Source organism: Arachis stenosperma, chromosome 5 (assembly GCF_014773155.1).
Source record: "Arachis stenosperma cultivar V10309 chromosome 5, arast.V10309.gnm1.PFL2, whole genome shotgun sequence".
NCBI classification, from domain to species: Eukaryota; Viridiplantae; Streptophyta; class Magnoliopsida; order Fabales; family Fabaceae; genus Arachis; species Arachis stenosperma.
Window position 1 is genome coordinate 134,577,699 of NC_080381.1, and position 26,497 is coordinate 134,604,195.

Below are 26,497 nucleotides of genomic sequence, written 5' to 3' on the forward strand. Positions count from 1 at the left end.
ATTCCCACCCTAAATGGCCGAACATACACTCCCCCCTCTCCCTATAAATACCCTTCCATTCTACTTCATTTTCACACAACACAAACCGCTCTTCTCCCACTTGGCCGAACCTACATCTCTCCCTCTCTACCAAATTTTCTTCTTCTTCTTCGTCTTCTCTTCTTTCTTCTATTGCTCGAGGGCAAGCAATATTTTAAGTTTGGTGTGGTAAAAGCATAAGCTTTTTTGTTTTTCCATTACCATCAATGGCACCTAAGGCCGGAGTATCCTCTAGAAAAGGAAAAGGGATGACAAAAGCTTCCACCTCCGAGTCATGGGAGATGGAAAGATTCATCTCCAAAAGCCATCAAGACCACTTCTATGATGTTGTGGCAAAGAAGAAGGTGATCCCTGAGGTCCCTTTCAAGCTCAAGAAAAATGAGTATCCGGAGATCCGACATGAGATCCGAAGAAGAGGTTGGGAAGTCCTAACCAACCCCATGCAACAAGTTGGCATCTTAATGGTTCAAGAGTTCTATGCCAATGCATGGATCACTAGGAACCATGATCAAAGTATGAACCCGAGTCCAAAGAATTATCTCACAATGGTTCGGGGGAAATACTTAGATTTTAGTCCGGAAAATGTGAGGTTGGCATTCCACTTGCCCATGATGCAAGGAGATGAACGCCCCTACACTAGAAGGGTCAACTTTAATCAAAGGTTGGACCAAGTCCTTATGGACATATGTGTGGAAGGAGCTCAATGGAAGAGAGACTCCAAAGGCAAGCCAGTCCAACTAAGAAGACTGGACCTCAAGCCTGTGGCTAGAGGATGGTTGGAGTTCATTCAACGCTCCATCATTCTTACTAGCAACCGATATGAAGTTACTGTGGATCGGGCCATCATGATTCATAGCATCATGATTGGAGAGGAAATAGAAGTTCATGAGGTCATCTCCAATGAAATCTACAAAATAGCCGACAAGCCTTCACCCATGGCACGGCTAGCTTTTCCTCACCTTATTTGCCATCTATGTTACTCAGCTGGAGTTATCATAGATGGAGACATTCTCATTGAAGAGGATAAGCCCATCACCAAGAAGAGGATGGAGCAAGCAAGAGAGACCCTTCACGGTTCTCAAGAGATGCATGAGGAAGCTCATCATCAAGAAATCCCTGAGATGCCTCAAGGGATGCACTTTCCTCCCAACAACTATTGGGAACAACTCAACACTTCCTTAGAAGATTTGAGCCACAATGTTGAACAACTAAGGGTGGAACATCATGAGCACTCCATCATTCTCCATGAAATAAGAGAAGATCAAAGAGCAATGAGGGAGGAGCAACAAAGGCAAGGAAGGGACATAGAAGAGCTTAAGAACATCATTGGTCCTTCAAGAAGAAGACGCCACTAAAGGTGGATTCATTCCTTGTTCTTTATTTCTTTCTGTTTTCGGTTTTTAATGTTGTGTTTATCTATGTTTTGTGTCTCTACTTCATGATCATTAGTATGTAGTAACTATGTCTTAAAGCTATGAATAAATTCCATTAGTCCTTCACCTCTCTTAAATGAAAAATGTTTTAATTCAAAAGAACAAGAAGTACATGAATTTCGAATTTATCCTTGAATTTAGTTTAATTATATTGATGTGGTGACAATACTTTTGTTTTCTAAATGAATGCTTGAACAGTGCATATGTCTTTTGATCTTGTTGTTTATGAATGTTAAAATTGTTGGCTCTTGAAAGAATGATGAACAAAGAGAAATGTTATTGAGGATCTGAAAAATCATGAAATTGATTCTTGAAGCAAGAAAAAGCAGTGAATAGCAAAAGCTTGTGGAAAAAAAATTTGGCGAAAAAAAAATAGAAAGAAAAAGAAAAAGCCAATAGCCCTTAAAACCAAAAGGCAAGGGTAAAAAGGATCCAAGGCTTTGAGCATCAATGGATAGGAGGGCCCAAGGAAATGAAATCCAGGCCTAAGCGGCTAAACCAAGCTGTCCCTAACCATGTGCTTGTGTCATGAAGGTCCAAGTGAAAAACTTGAGACTGAGTGGTTAAAGTCGTGATCCAAAGCAAAAAGAGTGTGCTTAAGAGCTCTGGACACCTCTAACTGGGGACTCTAGCAAAGCTGAGTCACAATCTGAAAAGGTTCACCCAGTCATGTGTCTGTGGCATTTATGTATCCGGTGGTAATACTGGAAAACAAAGTGCTTAGGGTCACGGCCAAGACTCATGAGTAGCTGTGTTCAAGAATCAACATGCTTAACTAGGAAAGTCAATAACACTATCCGAAATTCTAAGTTCCTAGAGAAGCCAATCATTCTAAACTTCAAAGGAAAAAGTGAGATGCCAAAACTGTTTAGAAGCAAAAAGCTACAAGTCCCGCTCATCTAATTAGAATTAATATTCATTGATATTTTGGAATTTATAGTATATTCTCTTCTTTTTATCCTATTTTATTTTCAGTTGCTTGGGGACAAGTAACAATTTAAGTTTGGTGTTGTGATGAGCGGATAATTTATACGCTTTTTGACATTGTTTTTAGGTAGTTTTTAGTAAGTTCAAGCTACTTATAGGGATGTTTTCATTAGTTTTTATGTTAAATTCACATTTCTGGACTTTACTATGAGTTTGTGTGCTTTTTTGTGATTTCAGGTAATTTCTGGCTGAAATTGAAGGACTTGAGCAAAACTCTGAAAAAGGCTGACAAAAGGACTGCTGATGCTGTTGGAATCTGACCTCCCTGCACTCAAAATGGATTTTCTGGAGCTACAGAACTCCAAATGGCGCGCTCTCAACGGCGTTGGAAAGTAGACATCTAGAGCTTTCCATCCATATATAATAGTCCATACTTTTTTCGGAAATTGACGACATAACTTGGCGTTGAACGCCAAGTACATGCTGCTGTCTGGAGTTAAACGCCAGAAAAACGTCATGATCCGGAGTTGAACGCCCAAAACACGTTATAACTTGGAGTTCAACTCCAAGAAAAGCCTCAGCTCATGGATAGATCAAGCTCAGACCAAGCATACACCAAGTGGGCCCAGGAAGTGGATTTATGCATCAATTACTTATTCATGTAAACCCTAGTAGCTAGTCTAGTATAAATAGGATGATTTACTATTGTATTAGACATCTTTTGATCACTTTAGATCTGAAGAGCATCTTGGGGACGATTAGTTCTCAGATCATGGGGGCTGGCCATTCGGCCATGCCTGAACCTTTCACTTATATATTTTCAACGGTGGAGTTTCTGCACACCATATATTAAGGGTGTGGAGCTCTGCTGTACCTCAAGTTTCAATACAATTATTATTACTTTCTATTCAATTCTCTTTTATTCTTATTCCAAGATATACGTTGCACAACACTTTGATGAATGTGATGATCAGTGACACTCATCATCATTCTCACCTATGAATGCGCGTGACTGACAACCACTTCCGTTCTACTCTAGGCCGGGCGCATATCTCTTAGATTCCCCAACAGAATCTTCGTGGTATAAGCTAGATAGATGGCGGCATTCATGGGGATCCGGAAAGTCTAACCTTGTCTGTGGTATTCCGAGTAGGATCCTGGGAATCCGGAAAGTCTAACCTTGTCTGTGGTATTCCGAGTAGGATTCCGTTATTGAATGACTGTGACGAGCTTCAAACTCCTGAAGGCTGGGCGTGATGACAAACGCAAAAGAATCAATGGATTCTATTCCAACCTGATTGAGAACCGACAGATGATTAGCCGTGCTGTGACAGAGCATTTGGACCATTTTCACTGAGAGGATGGGATGTAGCTATCAACAAGGGTGATGCCTCCAGACGATTAGCCGTGCAGTGACAGCGCATAGGACCATTTTCCCGAGAGGATTAAAAGTAGCCATTGATGATAGTGATGCCCTACATACATCTTGCCATGGAAAGGAGTAAGAAGGATTGGATGAAAGTAGTAAGAAAGTAGAGATTCGAAAGGATTCTAGCATCTCCACACGCCTATCTGAAATTCCCACTATTGATTTACGTAAGTATTTCTATCCTTTTTTTATTTTCTATTTACTATTAATTATTCGAAAATCCATAAACCAATTTAATCTGCCTAACTGAGATTTACAAGGTGACCATAGCTTGCTTCATACCAACAATCTCTGTGGGATCGACCCTTACTCGCGTAAGGTTTATTACTTGGACGACCCAGTACACTTGCTGGTTAGTTGAGCGGAGTTGTGAATTCAAATAAAGCCAATTATTAAATTTCATACAAGTACAAAGAGCATGTGATCACAATTTCATCCACCATTTATCTTGTGCTAATTTGAGTGGTTTTTATCAACTCCTTGTCCACTTATCCATATGATTTGCATGATTTTACAATTCCTTCCTAGTGTTATTCTATGGTTGAAAACTTGCTTCCTAGAGTCTTTAATTTGTGTATTTTAATTCTCCTTTATACCATTCGATGCCATGATTCGTGTGTTAAGTGTTTTAGGCTTCACAGGGCAGGAATGGCTTAGAGAATAGAGAGAAAGCTTGCAAAAATAGAAGGAACACAAGAAACTAAGGAGATGACCAGCGAGCATCGACGCGCGCGCGTGGCTCACGTGAACGCGCGGAATGGAGAATGTCGCAGCAACGTGTGCGCGTGCCTGACGCGTACGCGCGAATTGGAGTCTGCACGAATGACGCGCATGCGTGGACGACGCGTACGCGTGATAAGGAAAATCACTGAATGACGTGCATGCATGACTGACGCGTACGTGAGACCTGCATGAAGAGTCATCAACTCCATTGAAGATACTATTCTAGTTTGTTTCCTTACTTGCTCTTTTATTTATTCCATATTCTTAATTCTTGTTTAAAGTGGTAGTTGGATTATTTTCATGGATTGTTGATACAGAGGATTACTTTTATTTTAATTAATTTATTATGTCTTCTTCTTATATTTTTCTGAGTATTATATTCATGTCAATGGAGTAGATTCCCTACTTGACATGAGGGTTGATTAAAAGGAGACTCTTGAGTTGGAAGGCTTAAGTGAAGATTAAACTGGAAGTTGTTGGCTACGTTAGACCTTCCCAAGGGAGAGGACTAGGATTTGTGAATAAGAGTTAGCTCAATCACTTGACTTTCCTTTATTTAGTAAGGGTTAACTAAGTGAAAACAACAACCTTTTTTATACTACACCTAAGAGATCCCAACAAGGATAGAACTTCCAATTTATCATTCCCCCAGTCAAGGCCTTTTTATTTAGAATATTAATAATCATTCTTAGTTTTTATTTCTTTAATTTACAACTATTTAATTGCTCATTATCCAAACTCAACTCTCTTGAAAACCCCTAATTAATAAATTAGCATTCTCTCTGCAACTCGTTGGGAGACGACCTAGGACTCATACTCCCAGTATTTTATTTCTAAATTTCGTGACAACTCTTTTAAATTGATACGCGAAATCTTCAGCGTCCGCACAAAGGTGTGCGTACGCACGCCCAGGAAAATTTTAAAAGTGTGTGTATGCACATGGATGTGCGTACGCACAGGTATCAAAATATAAAAGGGTCTATTCACTCGCACAACCTGTGTGAGCACCCCTAACAGACTGGCCTCCCCAACGTGTGCATGCGCACAGGTCTGTCCGTACGCACATGTTGCAATTTTTCCTTTGTTGTGCGCGCGCACAAGCTGTGCCAACACTGCAGACAGATTGCCTGCCTCTGCGTGTGTGGATGCACAGGTCTGTGCATGCGCACAGGTCACCATTTATGCAGAGTGTGCGTGCGCACACACCAGAACACTCAAAATTTTGTAACTTTGCAAAATTTTCAGATTTTTAACACCAACTTTGAATGATCATAACTTTCTCTACAAAATTCTAAATTTCACAAACTTTATGCCGATTTAAAGGGTTTTCAAAGATCTTTAATTCTAAACAAATTTCAACCAATTTTAAAAATCGAAGCAAAAGTTATGATCAGACAAAGTTCACCAAAATTCCACTTTTACCCAAAATCACAATTTTCACAATTGCATTGCAAATCGCAACCAAAATCAAACCAACCCAGTTCAAACTCCACCTTTCATCATAATCAACCTCCTTTGTCATTTTACACCAAATTTACCATATTTTCTTCACTTTTTTCTCATCCACAACATCCATATCAATACATCTCATATATCAAACTTCATTAACAATTTCCGACTACATTACCAATCATTCAACACCAAAATCACATTTATCAACATAATTCACTCCTCAATTTCATAATTTATTTATTCTCATCATATCACTATTAATCATCATTTCATCAAACATCATCATACAACCACATCCAACAATTCAACAACCATTCAAATCCAATCCTATCCTATGGATCACTAGCCTAAGTGTCCATGAATATTATATACTACACAGAGAAAACCGAAACTATACCTTGGCTGATTCCCAATATGAACCAAATGAGCTTTTGACCAAAATCCAACCACCAATGTAGCTCCAACAAGCACCAATAAGCTCCAAACTCACAATAATCAAGCTATATACATATAAATCACCACAAATCAACTTAGGGCTCATCATAAATCAAAAGTTCACAAGAGTTCAAAGCCTCTTACCTCTTCCAACAGATTTGGATGTCAAAACCCAAAGCTAAGCAAGGATTATAGTGAACCTATTCATCAAGAATCACAAAAATTCACTTAGCCATAAACCCTAGGTACCCGAAATTTTTAAGAGAAAAATTGGGGAGATTTTGACCTTACATCTATAGTTTCTTGGACGGATTTTGTAGAGCTCTTCACAAGGAACGCGTAGCCACTGACGGCACGCAAATCGGAGCATTATAGCTCAAGATATGAGCTTGGAAAGATTGAGGTGAAAAGGATTTTCTTCTTCCTCTTCCCCCTTTCTCAATTTCTGAAGTGTGTGTGTGTTTGTGAGGCTAGGGTTCATTAAATAAACCTTTATATATGTTGGACTTGGGCCCAACTTGGGTCCGATTCAACCCGTTAGAGTTTTTAGCCCGTTTTGGCCCAACTTCGGGCCAAACCTTTAAAATTAACGCCTGATTTTCCATTTCTAATATTTTTCTAAGGTTCTTGACTATTTCAACTTTTTCCCATGCAGCACTGAGCAGACTTGAACCAGTTCAACCGGTTCAACTGTCGGTTTACAGTTTTTTATGCTTTTTTGCAGGAAACACATTTTCTTACTCAGAAAGACCCAGTGAGTCCAAAAATGATGTTTAAAACATCAAATTCTCACTCTAACTTTTCGGAATCAAATCGGGACACTATAACCACTTAATTAACTGGTTCGATTAATTGCGGTTCTTACATGTACCACATGGACTATCACGTTTGAGAAGGCACTTGGTGGACGAAATTGTGATCAATGTATTCTTTGAGTAGTACTTATATAGAAATTGAAATTGGCACGAGTGAAATCACAACTCCGTTCAACTAACCAGCAAGTGTACTGGGTCGTCCAAGTAATACCTTACGTGAGTAAGGGTCGAATCCACAGAGATTGTTGGTATGAAGCAAGCTATGGTCACCTTGCAAATCTCAGTTAGGAAGATTAAAGAGTAATTGTGATTATCATTAAATAGAAAGGAATAATAAAAGGGATAGAAGTACTTATGTAGATTCATTGGTAGGAATTTCAGATAAGCGGAATGGAGGTGCTGTAGAGCTCTAGGACGCCTGCTCTCCTATTCCTTCTACCCAATCCTTCTTACTCCTCTCCATGGCAAGCTTTGTATAGGGGTTCACTATCAGCTGTGGCTACTTTCATTCCTCTCGGGGAAATAACCTGCACGGCTGTCACTCGCACAGCTAACCAGTCTGGAGGCATCACCCATGGTTGATAGCTACATCCCATCCTCGCAGTGAAAGCTATGCACGCACTCTGTCACAGTACGGCCAATCACCGGTTGGTTCCCGCTCCTACTGGAATAGAATCCCTCTTTTGCGTTTGTCACTAACGCCCAGCAGGTTAAAGTTTGAAGCACGTCACAGTCATTCATGAACGGAATCCTACTCGGAATACCACAGACAAGGTGAGACTTTCCGGATTCCCAGGATCCTACTCGGAACACCACAGACAAGGTTGGACTTTCCGGATCTAGATGAATGCCGCCATCTATCTAGCTTATACCACGAAGATTCTGTTGGGGAATCTAAGAGATATACATTCAAGCCTTGTTACACGCAGAACGGAAGTGGTTGTCAATCACGCGCGTTCATAAGTGAGAATGATGATGAGAGTTATTAGCTCATCACATTCATCATGTTCTTGAGTACGAATGAATATCTTGGAATAAGAATAAGATAGAGAATTGAATAAAAGAAAATAGAACTTCATTAATCTTTGAGGTACAGCAGAGCTCCACACCCTTAATCTATGGTGTGCAGAAACTCCACCGTTGAAAATACATAAGCAAAAGGTCCAGGCATGGCCGAATGGCCAGCCCCCTAAACGTGATCACAGGATAGAAGAATACTATCCAGGATCCAGGATGAAATTATGATAGTTAAATGTTCTATTTATAATAAACTAGCTCCTAGGGTTTACATGAGTAAGTAATTGATGCATAAATCCACTTCCGGGGCCCACTTGGTGTATGTTTGGGCTGAGCTTGATCAATCCACGAGCTGAGGCTTCTCTTGGAGTTGAATTTCGAGTTATGATGTGTTTTGGGCGTTCAACTCCGGATCATGACGTTTTTCTGGCGTTTAACTTCGGATAGCAGCATGTACTTGGCATTCAACGCCAAGTTACGTCGTCATTCTTCGAATAAAGTATGGACTATTATATATGCTGGAAAGCTCTGGATGTCTACTTTCCAACGCCGTTGAGAGCGCGCCATTTGGAGTTCTGTAGCTCCAGAAAATCCATTTTGAGTGCAGGGAGGTCAGATTCCAACAGCATCAGCAGTCCTTTTGTCAGCCTTTTTCAGAGTTTTGCTCAAGTCCCTCAATTTCAGTCAGAATTTACCTGAAATCACAGAAAAACACACAAACTCATAGTAAAGTCCAGAAATGTGAATTTAACATAAAAACTAATGAAAACATCCCTAAAAGTAGCTTGAACTTACTAAAAACTACCTAAAAACAATGCCAAAAAGCGTATAAATTATCCGCTCATCACAACACCAAACTTAAATTGTTGCTTGTCCCCAAGCAACTGAAAATCAATTAGGATAAAAGAAGAGAATATACTATAAATTCAGAAATATCAATGAATATTAATTATAATTAAATGAGCGGGACTTGTAGCTTTTTGCTTCTGAATAGTTTTGGCATCTCACTTTTTCCTTTGAAGTTTAGAATGATTGGCTTCTCTAGGAACTTAGAATTTCGGATAGTGTTATTGACTTTCCTAGTTAAGCATGTTGATTCTTGAACACAGCTACTAATGAGTCTTGGCCGTGGCCCTAAGCACTTTGTTTTCCAGTATTACCACCGGATACATAAATGCCACAGACACATAACTGGGTGAACCTTTTCAGATTGTGACTTAGCTTTGCTAGAGTCCCCAGTTAGTGGTGTCCAGAGCTCTTAAGCACACTCTTTTGCCTTGGATCACGACTTTAACCACTTAGTCTCAAGCTTTTTTTTTTTTTTTTTACTTGGACCTTCATGACACAAGCACATGGTTAGGGACAGCTTGATTTAGCCGCTTAGGCCTGGATTTTATTTCCTTGGGCCCTCCTATCCATTGATGCTCAAAGCCTTGGATCCTTTTTACCCTTGCCTTTTGGTTTTAAGGGCTATTGGCTTTTTCTACTGCTTCTTCTTTTTCTATATACTCTTTTTAGATCCCCCTTTTTTTTTTCACTGCTTTTTCTTGCTTCAAGAATCAATTTCATGATTTTTCAGATCCTCAATAACATTTCTCCTTGTTCATCATTCTTTCAAGAGCCAACAATTTTAACACTCATAAACAAGATCAAAAGACATATGCACTGTTCAAGCATTCATTCAGAAAACAAAAAGTATTGTCACCACATCAATATAATTAAACTAAATTCAAGAGCTATTTTCGAAATTTATGTACTTCTTGTTCTTTTGAATTAAAACATTTTTCTTTTAAGAGAGGTGAAGGATTCATGGAATTATTCATAATCTTTAAGGCATAGTTACTACATACCAATGATCATGTAATAGATAAACATATATAAAAAAAAAACGAAAAATAGGAAAAAAAAATTTAGAACAAGGAATGAATCCACCTGAGTGAGGGTGGCGCCTTCTTGAAGGTCCAATGGTGCTCTTTGAGCTCCTCTATGTCTCTTCCTTGCTTCTTTTGAATGATTCCTAGTAATTTTGGTGTTCCTCCCCTTAGTTGCTTCCAATATTTGTGTGGAGGACCACTTATCCCCTGAGGTATCTCAGGGATCTCTTGATTTGCAGCCACATGTTCTACCACTGAGCTATGACGGCTTATATTTTAGTCTTTCCATCTCCCATGACTTGGAGGTGGAAGCTTTTTGTCTTTCCTTTTTCTCTTTTTTTTTTTTTGAAAGCCTTTTTCCTTGTTCCTGCTCATATGGGGAAGAAGAGAACAAGAAAAGAAAGAGGAATCCTCTATGTCACAGTAAAGAGGTTCCTTATTGTTAGTAGAAGAAAGAAAGGGGATAAGGAAAGGAGAATGGTTCGGATTTTTAGATGAAGAGAAGTGAAGAGAAGTGTTAGTAAATAATTAATTAAATAAAATAAGAAAAGAAAAGGAGAATTTTCGAAAATAATTTTGAAAAATGGGTTAGTAATTTTCGAAAATTAAAACTAAAATTTGAAACAATTAATGAATTAAAAAGAATTTTTTGAAAAAGAGGGAGGTATTTTCGAAAATTAGAGAGGGAAAAGTAGTTAGGTGGTTTTGAAAAAGATAAGAAACAAACAAAAAATTAATTAGTTAGTTGAAAAAGATATTAAAATCAAATTTGAAAAGATAAGAGGATAAGAAGTTAGAAAAGATATTTTAAAATCAAATTTTTGAAAAAGATAAAATTTTGAAAAAGATATGATATAAAAGATATGATAAAAAGATATGATTTTTGAAAAGATAAGATTGAAAAGATATTTTTGAAAAGATATTATTGAAGTTAGTTTTGAAAAAGATTTGAATTTTAAAATCACAATTAATGACTTGACTCACAAGAAATCACAAGATATGATTCTAGAACTTAAAATTTGAATCTTTCTTAATAAGAAAGTAACAAACTTGAAATTTTTGAATCAAAACATTAATTTTTGATGCAATTTTCGAAAATATGATGTAAAGATAAGAAAAAGATTTTGAAAATATTTTGAAAAAGATTTTTGAAATTTTCGAAAATGATGAAAAAATGGAAAAGATATGATTTTTGAAAAAGATTTTAAAAAGATAAGATTTAAAAAGATAAGATATTTTTTTTATTTTTGAATTTTTTTTTTGATGAGAGAGAAAAACACTAAAAATACTCAATGCATGAAAATTTTGAATCAAAACACATGATGCATGCAAGAACACTATGAATGTCAAGATGAACACCAAGAACACTTTGAAGATCATGATGAACATCAAGAACATATTTTTGAAAAAATTTTCAATGTAAAGAAAACATGCAAGACACCAAACTTAGAAATTTTTCATGTTTAGACTCTATGAATGCAAGAATGCATATGAAAAACACCATACAACACAAAACAAGAAAATATGAAGATCAAACAAGAAAGTTCATCAAGAACAACTTGAAGATCATGATGAATGCTATGAATGCATGAATTTTTCGAAAATTTTATGCAAGGAAAAGATGAACATGCAATTGACACCAAACTTATGACTTGACACAAGACTCAAACAAGAAACACAAAATATTTTTTTATTTTTATGATTTTTTAATTTTTTTGTATTTTATTTGATTTTTTTCGAAAAACATTTAAGAAAAGGAAAATAAGAAATTCAAAATTTTTAATATGAATTCCAGGAATCATGCAATGTTAGTCTAAAGCTTCGGTCCAGGAATTAGACATGGCTTAATAGCCAGCCAAGCTTTCAATGAAAGCTCCAGTCCAAAACACTAGACATGGCCAATGGCCAGCCAAGCTTTAACTGAAACATTCTATACAGTAGCCAATTTGCTAAGAAAGACAAAGAAGCTCTTCTATAAGGATGAGTGAAACCTCGGTCCAAAAGAATTTAGACATGGCTTTTACAGCCAGCCAGGCTTCAACATGCTTCATGAAGCTCTAGAATGCATATTAAATTTTTTTTTTTTTTGAATAATTTTCGAAAATAGGGAGAAAATTTTGAAAAGATTTTCGAAATTTTTTTTTTTAATAAAATAAAAATTACCTAATCTGAGCAACAAGATGAACCGTCAGTTGTCCATACTCGAACAATCCCCGGCAACGGCGCCAAAAACTTGGTGGACGAAATTGTGATTCCTTCTTTTCCAACTCGAAACAATCCCCGGCAACGGCGCCAAAAACTTGGTGGACGAAATTGTGATCAATGTATTCTTTGAGTAGTACTTATATAGAAATTGAAATTGGCACAAGTGAAATCACAACTCCGTTCAACTAACCAGCAAGTGTACTGGGTCGTCCAAGTAATACCTTACGTGAGTAAGGGTCGAATCCACAGAGATTGTTGGTATGAAGCAAGCTATGGTCACCTTGCAAATCTCAGTTAGGAAGATTAAAGAGTAATTGTGATTATCATTAAATAGAAAGGAATAATAAAAGGGATAGAAGTACTTATGTAGATTCATTGGTAGGAATTTCAGATAAGCGGAATGGAGGTGCTGTAGAGCTCTAGGACGCCTGCTCTCCTATTCCTTCTACCCAATCCTTCTTACTCCTCTCCATGGCAAGCTTTGTATAGGGGTTCACTATCAGCTGTGGCTACTTTCATTCCTCTCGGGGAAATAACCTGCACGGCTGTCACTCGCACAGCTAACCAGTCTGGAGGCATCACCCATGGTTGATAGCTACATCCCATCCTCGCAGTGAAAGCTATGCACGCACTCTGTCACAGTACGGCCAATCACCGGTTGGTTCCCGCTCCTACTGGAATAGAATCCCTCTTTTGCGTTTGTCACTAACGCCCAGCAGGTTAAAGTTTGAAGCACGTCACAGTCATTCATGAACGGAATCCTACTCGGAATACCACAGACAAGGTGAGACTTTCCGGATTCCCAGGATCCTACTCGGAACACCACAGACAAGGTTGGACTTTCCGGATCTAGATGAATGCCGCCATCTATCTAGCTTATACCACGAAGATTCTGTTGGGGAATCTAAGAGATATACATTCAAGCCTTGTTACACGCAGAACGGAAGTGGTTGTCAATCACGCGCGTTCATAAGTGAGAATGATGATGAGAGTTATTAGCTCATCACATTCATCATGTTCTTGAGTACGAATGAATATCTTGGAATAAGAATAAGATAGAGAATTGAATAAAAGAAAATAGAACTTCATTAATCTTTGAGGTACAGCAGAGCTCCACACCTTAATCTATGGTGTGCAGAAACTCCACCGTTGAAAATACATAAGCAAAAGGTCCAGGCATGGCCGAATGGCCAGCCCCCTAAACGTGATCACAGGATAGAAGAATACTATCCAGGATCCAGGATGAAATTATGATAGTTAAATGTTCTATTTATAATAAACTAGCTCCTAGGGTTTACATGAGTAAGTAATTGATGCATAAATCCACTTCCGGGGCCCACTTGGTGTATGTTTGGGCTGAGCTTGATCAATCCACGAGCTGAGGCTTCTCTTGGAGTTGAATTTCGAGTTATGATGTGTTTTGGGCGTTCAACTCCGGATCATGACGTTTTTCTGGCGTTTAACTTCGGATAGCAGCATGTACTTGGCATTCAACGCCAAGTTACGTCGTCATTCTTCGAATAAAGTATGGACTATTATATATTGCTGGAAAGCTCTGGATGTCTACTTTCCAACGCCGTTGAGAGCGCGCCATTTGGAGTTCTGTAGCTCCAGAAAATCCATTTTGAGTGCAGGGAGGTCAGATTCCAACAGCATCAGCAGTCCTTTTGTCAGCCTTTTTCAGAGTTTTGCTCAAGTCCCTCAATTTCAGTCAGAATTTACCTGAAATCACAGAAAAACACACAAACTCATAGTAAAGTCCAGAAATGTGAATTTAACATAAAAACTAATGAAAACATCCCTAAAAGTAGCTTGAACTTACTAAAAACTACCTAAAAATAATGCCAAAAAGCGTATAAATTATCCGCTCATCAGCACTCTATGACTTTGGTTTAAACATAAATCTGATGCCTCTATCTGTAATGAAAAAGTTGGGAATCCAAGAGGTACAACTAACAAGGATCAACCTATAAATGGCTGACAAGTCTTTGAGGCAAGCATATTGGCTAGTGGAGAATGTCCTAGTCAAGGTTGAAGACCTATTTCTCCCTGTGAATTTTGTTATACTTGACATGGGAAAAGATGCAAATGACTCTATCATCCTAGGAAGACCATTTCTAACCACTGGAAGAGCCTTAATTGATGTTGAGAGGGGCGAATTAGTTCTGAGGATGTGGGAAGACTACTTGGTTTTCAAAGTGTTTAAACCTCTACCACTCTCTGACAAAGGAGGTAGTTACACACAGAATTTAGTGTTTAAGCCTTCTTCCTTTAGTTGGAACTGATACTATCCCCCCTGACATCAAACCTAAGTTTGGTGTTGGATGTACACTGTCCACTAAGGAGGGAGAACCCAAGAAGAAGGTACCTAAAGGCTGGAGGAACAAGAGGATCCCTACTGAGGACTTCTCACCTGGCATGAAGGTGGTGTTCATAAGAAGCCCAGTCATACCACATACTGTGAACAGAATCCTGTCACTTGAACATGTTAAGCTGATTCATAATAGTACAGGAAGGAAATTCACAATGAGGGGTGAAGATTTGAGCCCCTATGATCCTCCTCCTTGGAGGAGCTGCACGTCAAGCTAATGATGGTAAAAAAGCATTTGTTGGAGGCAACCCAACCATAAGTATCCTTTAGTTTATTTCTATTTTGATTTCAGTTTTCTTATAGTTTGAGTTCCTTTTAGTTAATTTTTATTTGTCATTGATTTTCATAGTTTTTATAGTTTTTCTAATGTTTGTGATCATGTATAGTACTTAGAACAAGGATAGGAGAGCTCAGACAAAAGAATAGAACACCGTGGAGCAAAACAGCTTTAGGCGCTAAACGCTAGGGAGGACGTTTAGCGCCAAGAGAGGGAGCTTTAGCATAGGCGTTTAATGCCCAAAAGGGGGCATTCCAACACAATTTGTTGCTCCCCCTAGGGCGTTTAACGCCCATTACTGGCGTCTAACGTCACAAAAAAAAAAGAAGTTTGATCCCATGCTGGCGCTAAACGCCAGAACTGGCGTTTAGCGCCCAGGGAGCTATTGCGAGAATGAAAGAAGAGTTTTCACCATTGGTTAAACTCCAACCCCAACCACTTTTGACCAATTCAAACCCCCTCTTCTCTCTCCTCCTTACCCACTTTTTCATCCACATTCATCCATCTTATCACCCATCAAATCCCTTGATTCTCCCAACCAACCTCCCACTTCATCCAATCCATACTCATCTTTCCCATCAATCTCTCCTTCCGACAACCCAAATTCAAATTCAATTTCCCTTCCACCCCATACTCCATAACCACTCTCCCCCTCTCCCCACCTATAAATACCTGGTGCGCGAAATTGTGATTCACTACACAACTTTGCACAACTAACCAGCAAGTGCACTGGGTCGTCCAAGTAATACCTTACGTGAGTAAGGGTCGATCCCACGAAGATTGTTGGTATAAAGCAAGCTATGGTCACCTTGTAAATCTTAGTCAGGCAGACTCAAATGGGTATGGTGATATACGAATAAAGCATAAAGATAAAGATAGAGATACTTATGTATATCATTGGTGAGAGCTTCAGATAAGTGTATGAAGATGCTTTCCCTTCCGTCTCTCTGCTTTCCTACTATCTTCATCCAATCCTTCTTACTCCTTTCCATGGCAAGCTTATGCAAGGGTTTCACCGTTGTCAGTGGCTACCTCCCATCCTTTCAGTGAAAATGTTCCTATGCTCTGTCACAGCATATGGCTAATCAGCTGTCGGTTCTCGGTCAGGCCGGAATAGAATCCATCGATTCTTTTGCGTCTGTCACTAACGCCCCGCCTGCTAGGAGTTTGAAGCACGTCACAGTCATTCAATCATTGAATCCTACTCAGAATACCACAGACAAGGTTAGACCTTCCGGATTCTCTTGAATGCCGCCATCAGTTCTCGCCTATACCACGAAGACTCTGATCTCACGGAATGGCTGGCTCGGTTGTCAGGCGAGCACTCGGTTGTCAGGCGATCAACCATGCATCGTGTATCAGGAATCCAAGAGATAAACACTAGAGCCTTGATTGCTTGTAGAACAAGAGTGGTTGTCAGTCACTTTGTTCATGGGTGAGAATGATGATGAGTGTCACGGATCATCACATTCATCAAGTTGAAGAACAAGTGATATCTTGGACAAAGAACAAGCGGAATTGAATAGAAGAACAATAGTAATTGCATTAATACTCAAGGTACAGCAGAGCTCCACACCTTAATCTATGGTGTGTAGAAACTCCACCGTTGAAAATACATAAGAACAAGGTCTAGGCATGGCCGAATGGCCAGCCTCCCAAAGAGGGTTCAATCATAAAAACATGATACAAAGATTCTAAGATTGAAAGATCTCCCTTAATACAATAGTAAAAGGTCCTATTTATAGAGAACTAGTAGCCTAGGAATGAGTAAATGACATAAAAATCCACTTCCGGGCCCACTTGGTGTGTGCTTGGGCTGAGCAATGAAGCATTTTCGTGTAGAGACTCTTCTTGGAGTTAAACGCCAGCTTTTATGCCAGTTTGGGCGTTTAACTCCCATTTAGGTGCCAGTTCCGGCGTTTAACGCTGGAAATTCTGTAGGTGACTTTGAACGCCAGTTTGGGCCATCAAATCTTGGGCAAAGTATGGACTATCATATATTGCTGGAAAGCCCAGGATGTCTACTTTCCAACGCCGTTGAGAGCGCGTCAATTGGGCTTCTGTAGCTCCAGAAAATCCACTTCGATTGCAGGGAGGTCAGAATCCAACAGCATCTGTAGTCCTTTTCAGTCTCTGAATCAGATTTTTGCTCAGGTCCCTCATTTCAGCCAGAAAATACCTGAAATCACAGAAAAACACACAAACTCATAGTAAAGTCCAGAAAAGTGAATTTTAACTAAAAACTAATAAAAATATACTAAAAACTCAACTCAAACTACTAAAAACATACTAAAAATAATGCCAAAAAGCGTATAAATTATCCGCTCATCACAACACCAAACTTAAATTGTTGCTTGTCCTCAAGCAACTGAAAATCAAATAAGATGAAAAGAAGAGAATATACTATAGACTCCAAATTATCAATGAAACTTAGCTCCAAATTAGATGAGCGGGACTAGTAGCTTTTTGCCTCCGAACAGTTTTGGCATCTCACTCTATCCTTTGAAATTCAGAATGATTGGCTTCTTTAGGAACTCAGAATCCAGATAGTGTTATTGATTCTCCTAGTTAAGTATGATGATTCTTGAACACAGCTACTTATTGAGTCTTGGCCGTGGCCCAAAGCATTCTGTCTTCCAGTATTACCACCGGATACATACATGCCACAGACACATAATTGGGTGAACCATTTCAGATTGTGACTCAGCTTTGCTAGAGTCCCCAATTAGAGGTGTCCAGGGTTCTTAAGCACACTCTTATTGCCTTGGATCACAACTTTATTTCTTTCTTTTTCTTTTTTTTTCGTTTTTTTTTTTTTGTATTCACTGCTTTTTCTTGCTTCAAGAATCATTTTTGTGATTTTTCAGATCCTCAGTAACATGTCTCCTTTTTCATCATTCTTTCAAGAGCCAACAATTTTAACATTCATGAACCATAAATTCAAAAGACATATGCACTGTTCAAGCATACATTCAGAAAACAAAAAGTATTGTCACCACATCAAACTAATTAAGCTAGTTTTAAAGATGAATTTGAAATCCTGTACTTCTTGTTCTTTTGTGATTAAAAACAGTTTTCATTTAAGAAAGGTGATGGATTCATAGGACATTCATAACTTTAAGGCATAGACACTAAGACACTAATGATCATAAGACACAAACATAGACAAACATAAAGCATAAATTTTCGAAAAACAAGAAAATAAAGAACAAGGAGATTAAAGAACGGGTCCACCTTAGTGATGGCGGCTTGTTCTTCCTCTTGAAGGTCTTATGGAGTGCTTGAGCTCCTCAATATCTCTTCCTTGTCTTTGTTGCTCCTCTCTCATGATTCTTTGATCTTCTCTAATTTCATGGAGGATGATGGAGTGTTCTTGATGCTCCACCCTTAGTTGTCCCATGTTGGAACTCAATTCTCCTAGGGAGGTGTTTAGTTGCTCCCAATAGTCTTGTGGAGGAAAGTGCATCCCTTGAGGCATCTCAGGGATCTCATGATGAGAGGGATCTCTTGTTTGCTCCATCCTTTTCTTGGTGATGGGCTTGTCCTCATCAATAAGGACGTCTCCCTCTATGTCAACTCCAACTGAATAACAGAGGTGACAAATGAGATGAGGAAAGGCTAACCTTGCTAAGGTAGAGGACTTATCCGCCACCTTATAGAGTTCTTGGGCTATAACCTCATGAACTTCCACTTCTTCTCCAATCATGATGCTATGAACCATGATGGCCCGGTCTAGAGTAACTTCGGACCGGTTGCTAGTGGGAATGATTGAGCGTTGGATAAACTCCAACCATCCTCTAGCCACGGGTTTGAGGTCATGCCTTCTCAATTGAACCGGCTTCCCTCTTGAATCTCTCTTCCATTGTGCGCCCTCTTCACATATGACTGTGAGGACTTGGTCCAACCTTTGATCAAAGTTGACCCTTCTAGTGTAAGGATGTTCATCTCCTTGTATCATAGGCAAGTTGAATGCTAACCTTACATTTTCCGGACTAAAATCCAAGTATTTCCCCCGAACCATAGTAAGCCAATTCTTTGGATCCGGGTTCACACTTTGATCATGGTTCTTGGTGATCCATGCATTGGCATAGAACTCTTGAACCATCAAGATTCCGACTTGTTGAATGGGGTTGGTAAGAACTTCCCAACCTCTTCTTTGGATCTCATGTCGGATCTCCGGATATTCACTCTTTTTGAGTGAAAAAGGGACCTCGGGGATCACCTTCTTCAAGGCCACAACTTCATAGAAGTGATCTTGATGCACCCTTGAGATGAATCTTTCCATCTCCCATGACTCGGAGGTGGAAGCTTTTTCCTTCCCTTTCCTCTTTCTAGAGGTTTCTCCGGCCTTGGATGCCATAAATGGTTATGGAAAAATGAAAAAGCAACGCTTTTACCACACCAAACTTAAAAGGTTTGCTCGTCCTCGAGCAAAAGAAGAAAGAAGAGAGTAGAAGAAGAAGAAATGAGGAAGAAGGGAGTGGCTTAGTGTTCGGCCAAATAGGGGGAGAAGTGGTGTTTAGGTTGTGTGAAAATGAAGGGGTGAAGAAGGGTATATATAGGAGAGGGGGGCTCATGGTTCGGTCATGTGTGGGTGGGTTTGGGAGGGAAAGTGGTTTGAATTTGAAGGGTGAGGTAGGTGGGGTTTTATGAAGGATGGATGTGAGTGGTGAAGAGAAAGATGGGATTTGATAGGTGAAGGGTTTTTGGGAAAGAGGTGTTGAGGTGATTGGTGAATGGGTGAAGAAGAGAGAGAGTGGTTGGGTTGGTGGGGATCCTGTGGGGTCCACAGATCCTGAGGTGTCAAGGAAAAGTCATCCCTGCACCAAATGGCTTTCAAAATCACGTTTTGAGCCAATTCTGGCGTTAAACGCCGGGCTGGTGCCCATTTCTGGCGTTTAACGCCAGGTTCTTGCCCTTTTCTGGCGTTTAACGCCAGTCTGGTGCCCCTTTCTGGCGTTAAACGCCCAGAATGGTGCCAAACTGGGCGTTAAACGCCCACCTGCTAACCTCACTGGCGTTTAAACGCCAGCAGGTTCCTCCTCCAGGGTGTGCTGTTTTTCTTCCTGTTTTTCATTCTGTTTTTGCTTTTTCAATTGATTTTGTGACTTCTCATGATCATCAACCTACAAAAAACATAAAATAACAAAAGAAAATAGATAAAATGTAACATTGGGTTGCCTCCCAACAAGCGCTTCTTTAATGTCATTAGCTTGACAGAGGGCTCTCATGGAGCCTCACAGATACTCAGAGCAATGTTGGAACCTCCCAACACCAAACTTAGAGTTTGAATGTGGGGGTTCAACACCAAACTTAGAGTTTGGTTGTGGCCTCCCAACACCAAACTTAGAGTTTGACTGTGGGGGCTCTGTTCGACTCTGATTTGAGAGAAGCTCTTCATGCTTCCTCTCCATGGTGACAGAGGGATATCCTTGAGCTTTAAACACAAAGGATTCTTCATTCACTTGAATGATTAGTTCACCTCTATCAACATCAATTACAGCCTTAGCTGTGGCTAGGAAGGGTCTGCCAAGGATGATGGTTTCATCCATGCACTTCCCAGTCTCTAGGACTATGAAATCAGTAGGGATGTAGCGGTCTTCAATCTTCACCAAAACATCCTCTACAAGTCCGTGAGCTTGTTTTCTTGAGTTGTCTGCCATCTCTAACGAGATTCTTGCAGCTTGCACCTCAAAGATCCCTAGCTTCTCCATTACAGAGAGAGGCATGAGGTTTACACTTGACCCTAAGTCACACAGAGCCTTCTTGAAGGTCATGGTGCCTATGGTACAAGGTATGGAAAACTTCCCAGGATCTTGTCTCTTTTGAGGTAATTTCTGCCTAGACAAGTCATCCAGTTCTTTGGTGAGCAAAGGGGGTTCATCCTCCCAAGTCTCATTTCCAAATAACTTGTCATTTAGCTTCATGATTGCTCCAAGGTATTTAGCAACTTGCTCTTCAGTGACATACTCATCCTCTTCAGAGGAAGAATGCTCATCAGAGCTCATGAATGGCAGAAGTAAATCCAATGGAATCTCTATGGTCTCATTTTGAGCCTCAGATTCCCATGGTTCCTCATTGGGGAACTCATTGGAGGCCAGTGCGCGCCCATTGAGGTCTTCCTCAGTGGCGTTCACTTCCTCTCCTTCCTCTCCAGATTCGGCCATGTTTATGGCCTTGCACTCTCCTTTTGGATTTTCTTCTGTATTGCTTGGGAGAGTACTTGGAGGGAGTTCAGTAACTTTCTTGCTCAGCTGTCCCACTTGTGCCTCCAAGTTCCTAATGGAGGACCTTGTTTCAGTCATGAAACTTTGAGTGGTTTTGATTAGATCAGAGACCATGGTTGCTAAGTCAGAGGGGTTCTGCTTAGAATTCTCTGTCTGTTGCTGAGAAGATGATGGAAAAGGCTTGCCATTGCTAAACCTGTTTCTTCCACCATTATTGTTGTTGGAACCTTGTTGAGGTCTCTCTTGATTCTTCCATGAGAAATTTGGGTGATTTCTCCATGAAGAATTATAGGTGTTTCCATAGGGTTCTCCTAGGTAATTCACCTCTTCCATTGAAGGGTTCTCAGGATCATAGGCTTCTTCCTCAGATGAAGCATCCTTAGTACTGCTTGGTGCATTTTGCATTCCAGACAGACTTTGAGAAATCAAATTGACTTGTTGAGTCAATATTTTATTCTGAGCCACTATGGCATTCAGAGTATCAATCTCAAGAACTCCTTTCTTCTGACTTGTCCCATTGTTCACAGGATTTCTTTCAGAAGTGTACATGAATTGGTTATTTGCAACCATTTCAATTAGCTCTTGAGCTTCTGTAGGCGTCTTCTTCAGATGAAGAGATCCTCCAGCAGAGCTATCCAAAGACATCTTGGATAGTTCAGAAAGACCATCATAGAGAATACCTATGATGCTCCATTCAGAAAGCATGTCAGAAGGACATTTTCTGATCAATTGTTTGTATCTTTCCCAAGCTTCATAGAGGGATTCTCCATCCTTCTGTCTGAAGGTTTGGACTTCCACTCTAAGCTTACTCAATTTTTGAGGTGGAAAGAACTTTGCCAAGAAGGCATTGACTAGCTTTTCCCATGAGTCCAGGCTTTCTTTAGGTTGTGAGTCCAACCATGTTCTAGCTCTGTCTCTTACAGCAAAAGGGAATAGCATAAGTCTGTAGACCTCAGGGTCAACCCCATTAGTCTTGACAGTGTCACAGATTTGCAAGAATTCAGCTAAGAACTGATGAGGATCTTCCAGTGGAAGTCCATGGAACTTGCAATTCTGTTGCATTAGAGAAACTAATTGAGGCTTAAGCTCAAAGTTGTTTGCTCCAATGGCAGGGATAGAGATGCTTCTCCCATAGAAGTCGGGAGTAGGTGCAGTAAAGTCACCCAGCACCTTCCTTGCATTGTTGGCATTGTTGTTGTTTTCGGCTGCCATGTGTTCTTCTTCTTTGAAGAATTCGGTTAGGTCCTCTACAGAGAGTTGTGCCTTAGCTTCTCTTAGCTTTCGCTTCAAGGTCCTTTCAGGTTCAGGGTCAGCTTCAACAAGAATGCCTTTGTCTTTGTTCCTGCTCATATGAAAGAGAGGAGAACAAGAAAATGCGGAATCCTCTATGTCACAGTATAGAGATTCCTTGAGGTGTTAAAGGAACAGAAAAATAGAAGGAAGAGGTAGAAGAATTCGGACTTTAATCAGATAGAGTTCGAATTGTGCATTGAGGAGGAGTGGTACTCCATAAATAGAAGGATGTGGGAAGAGAGGAAGTAATTTTCGAAAATTAAGTGAAAGATTTTGAAAACATTTTTGAAAAACTTTAATTTGATTTTCGAAAAACAAGAGTGAGAAAGAGATCAAGTAATTTTTGAAAAAGATTTGAAATTTAGAAATCAAAAAGATATGATTTGAAAAACTATTTTGAAAAAAATGTGATTAAAAAGATTTGATTGAGAAGTTATGGTTTTAAAAAGATATGATTGAAAAGATATGATTTGAAAACAATTTTAAAAAAAAGATTTGATTTTTTAAAAAAAATTGATGACTTGCCTAACAAGAAAAGATATGATTCAAACATTAAACCTTTCTCAACAGAAAAGGCAACATACTTGAAATGTTCAATCAAATCATTAATTGTTAGCAAGTATCTTTGAAAAAGGAAAGAAATTGATTTTGAAAACATTTGATTGAAAAGATATGATTTAAAAAAGATTTGATTTTAAAAAAAACTTTGAAAACTTGAAAAAAAAATTGATTTGAAAACAAAATCCTCCCCCTTGTGCCATCCTGGCGTTAAACGCCCAGAATGGTGCACATTCTGGCGTTTAACGCCCAATGCACTACCTTTTTGGGCGTTAAACGCCCAACCAGGTACCCTGGCTGGCGTTTAAACGCCAGTCTGTCCTTCTTCACTGGGCGTTTTGAATGCCCAGCTTTTTCTGTGTAATTCCTCTGCTGCATGTTCTGAATCTTCAGTTCCCTGTACTCTTGACTTGAAAATAGAACCAAGATCAAATAAACAATGCATGCAAGACACCAAACTTAAAATTAGACACTAGACTCAAACAAGAAACATAAAATATTTTCGGTTTTTATGATTTTTATAATTTTTTTGTGCTTTTTTTCGAAAATTATGTGAAAATAGACAATAAAAGTTTCAGAATTCTTAATTTGAATTCCAGGAATCATTGCAATGCTAGTCTGAGACTCCGGTCCAGGAATTAGACATGACTTCACAGCCAGCCAAGCTCTCAAAGAAAGCTTCGGTCCAAAACACTAGACATGGCCAATGGCCAGCCAAGCCTTAGCAGATCATTGCTCCAATAGCAAGATTGATAGAAATCAACAAGCTATTGTGATGATCAGTTGAAACCTCGGTCCAATAAGATTAGACATGGCTTCTCAGCCAGCCAAATTTCAATAGATCATCATGAAACACTAGAATTCATTCTTAAGAACTCTGAAGAAAAATACCTAATCTAAGCAACAAGATGAACCGTCAATTGTCCATACTCAAAACAATCCCCGGCAACGGCGCCAAAAACTTGGTGTTGTTGTCGGATCAAAATTTGGCACTGTTATTGCAGGGAACAAATGCGAAACCGTAGTTAGGACATTTAATTCCCCGGCAACGGCGCCAAAAACTTGGTGCGCGAAATTGTGATTCACTACACAACTTTGCACAACTAACCAGCAAGTGCACTGGGTCGTCCAAGTAATACCTTACGTGAGTAAGGGTCGATCCCACGGAGATTGTTGGTATGAAGCAAGCTATGGTCACCTTGTAAATCTTAGTCAGGCAGACTCAAATGGGTATGGTGATATACGAATAAAGCATAAAGATAAAGATAGAGATACTTATGTATATCATTGGTGAGAGCTTCAGATAAGTGTATGAAGATGCTTTCCCTTCCGTCTCTCTGCTTTCCTACTGTCTTCATCCAATCCTTCTTACTCCTTTCCATGGCAAGCTTATGCAAGGGTTTCACCGTTGTCAGTGGCTACCTCCCATCCTCTCAGTGAAAATGTTCCTATGCTCTGTCACAGCATATGGCTAATCAGCTGTCGGTTCTCGGTCAGGCCGGAATAGAATCCATCGATTCTTTTGCGTCTGTCACTAACGCCCCGCCTGCTAGGAGTTTGAAGCACGTCACAGTCATTCAATCATTGAATCCTACTCAGAATACCACAGACAAGGTTAGACCTTCCGGATTCTCTTGAATGCCGCCATCAGTTCTCGCCTATACCACGAAGACTCTGATCTCACGGAATGGCTGGCTCGGTTGTCAGGCGAGCACTCGGTTGTCAGGCGATCAACCATGCATCGTGTATCAGGAATCCAAGAGATAAACACTAGAGCCTTGATTGCTTGTAGAACAAGAGTGGTTGTCAGTCACTTTGTTCATGGGTGAGAATGATGATGAGTGTCACGGATCATCACATTCATCAAGTTGAAGAACAAGTGATATCTTGGACAAAGAACAAGCGGAATTGAATAGAAGAACAATAGTAATTGCATTAATACTCGAGGTACAGCAGAGCTCCACACCTTAATCTATGGTGTGTAGAAACTCCACCGTTGAAAATACATAAGAACAAGGTCTAGGCATGGCCGAATGGCCAGCCTCCCAAAGAGGGTTCAATCATAAAAACATGATACAAAGATTCTAAGATTGAAAGATCTCCCTTAATACAATAGTAAAAGGTCCTATTTATAGAGAACTAGTAGCCTAGGAATGAGTAAATGACATAAAAATCCACTTCCGGGCCCACTTGGTGTGTGCTTGGGCTGAGCAATGAAGCATTTTCGTGTAGAGACTCTTCTTGGAGTTAAACGCCAGCTTTTATGCCAGTTTGGGCGTTTAACTCCCATTTAGGTGCCAGTTCCGGCGTTTAACGCTGGAAATTCTGTAGGTGACTTTGAACGCCGGTTTGGGCCATCAAATCTTGGGCAAAGTATGGACTATCATATATTGCTGGAAAGCCCAGGATGTCTACTTTCCAACGCCGTTAAGAGCGCGCCAATTGGGCTTCTGTAGCTCCAGAAAATCCACTTCGAATGCAGGAAGGTCAGAATCCAACAGCATCTGTAGTCCTTTTCAGTCTCTGAATCAGATTTTTGCTCAGGTCCCTCAATTTCAGCCAGAAAATACCTGAAATCACAGAAAAACACACAAACTCATAGTAAAGTCCAGAAAAGTGAATTTTAACTAAAAACTAATAAAAATATACTAAAAACTCAACTCAAACTACTAAAAACATACTAAAAATAATGCCAAAAAGCGTATAAATTATCCGCTCATCAATACCCCACTCCACTTTCACTTTCACCACACCTCCACTTATCCTCTTCTATCCTTTCTTACTTACTTCTACCTTCTTTATACTTCCCACTTCCCTTTTCTTTTTAGCCAAGGCTGAAGCTCTCTTCCCCATTCTCTTATATCTTTTTCCTTATTTTCCATTTTTAATTTTGTTCGGAAACAAGAAAAACTTTTAAGTTTGGTGTTGGGCGCTCCACTTTTTGCTTCTTTACTTTATATCCATGGCACCCAAGACCGGTGAATCCTCAAAGAAGAGAAAGAAAAAGACTCCCACCTCCGGCTCATGGGACTTCCTCCGGGTCTTTACAAAGACCCATGAGAAACATTTTATGAGGTGGTGTACAAGAAGAAGGTGAATCCTGAGGTCCGTTTTGATCTCCAACTAGGGGATTATCCGGAGATCCAAGAGGAGATTCTGAGGTGGGGTTGGAAAGTTTTGACCAACCCCGTAACTGAGGTTGGAGCCTTAATGGTTTGAAAGTTCTATGCTAATGCTTGGATCACTTATAAGCATGTTAGAGGCGTGAACTCGGAGCCAAAGAATTGGCGTACCGTGATCAGAGGGCACATCATGAATTTCAGTCCAGAGAGTATGAGGGTGCCGCTATAGTTATCAGAGCCACGAGGAGACCCTCATTCCTACACTCGGAGGGTCAACACTGACCAGCGGCTGGATCAGAT

The 26,497-nt window shown here is 39.7% G+C and overlaps 1 non-coding gene across 1 annotated transcript; it reads left to right on the forward strand.

Moving 5' to 3' along the window:
• The first annotated feature begins 21,923 nt into the window (after positions 1–21,923).
• LOC130984903 (small nucleolar RNA R71) lies at positions 21,924–22,031 on the forward strand. Its single transcript, XR_009088807.1, has one exon. It is a non-coding gene; the product is annotated as a small nucleolar RNA R71 (small nucleolar RNA).
• The last annotated feature ends 4,466 nt before the right edge of the window (positions 22,032–26,497 follow it).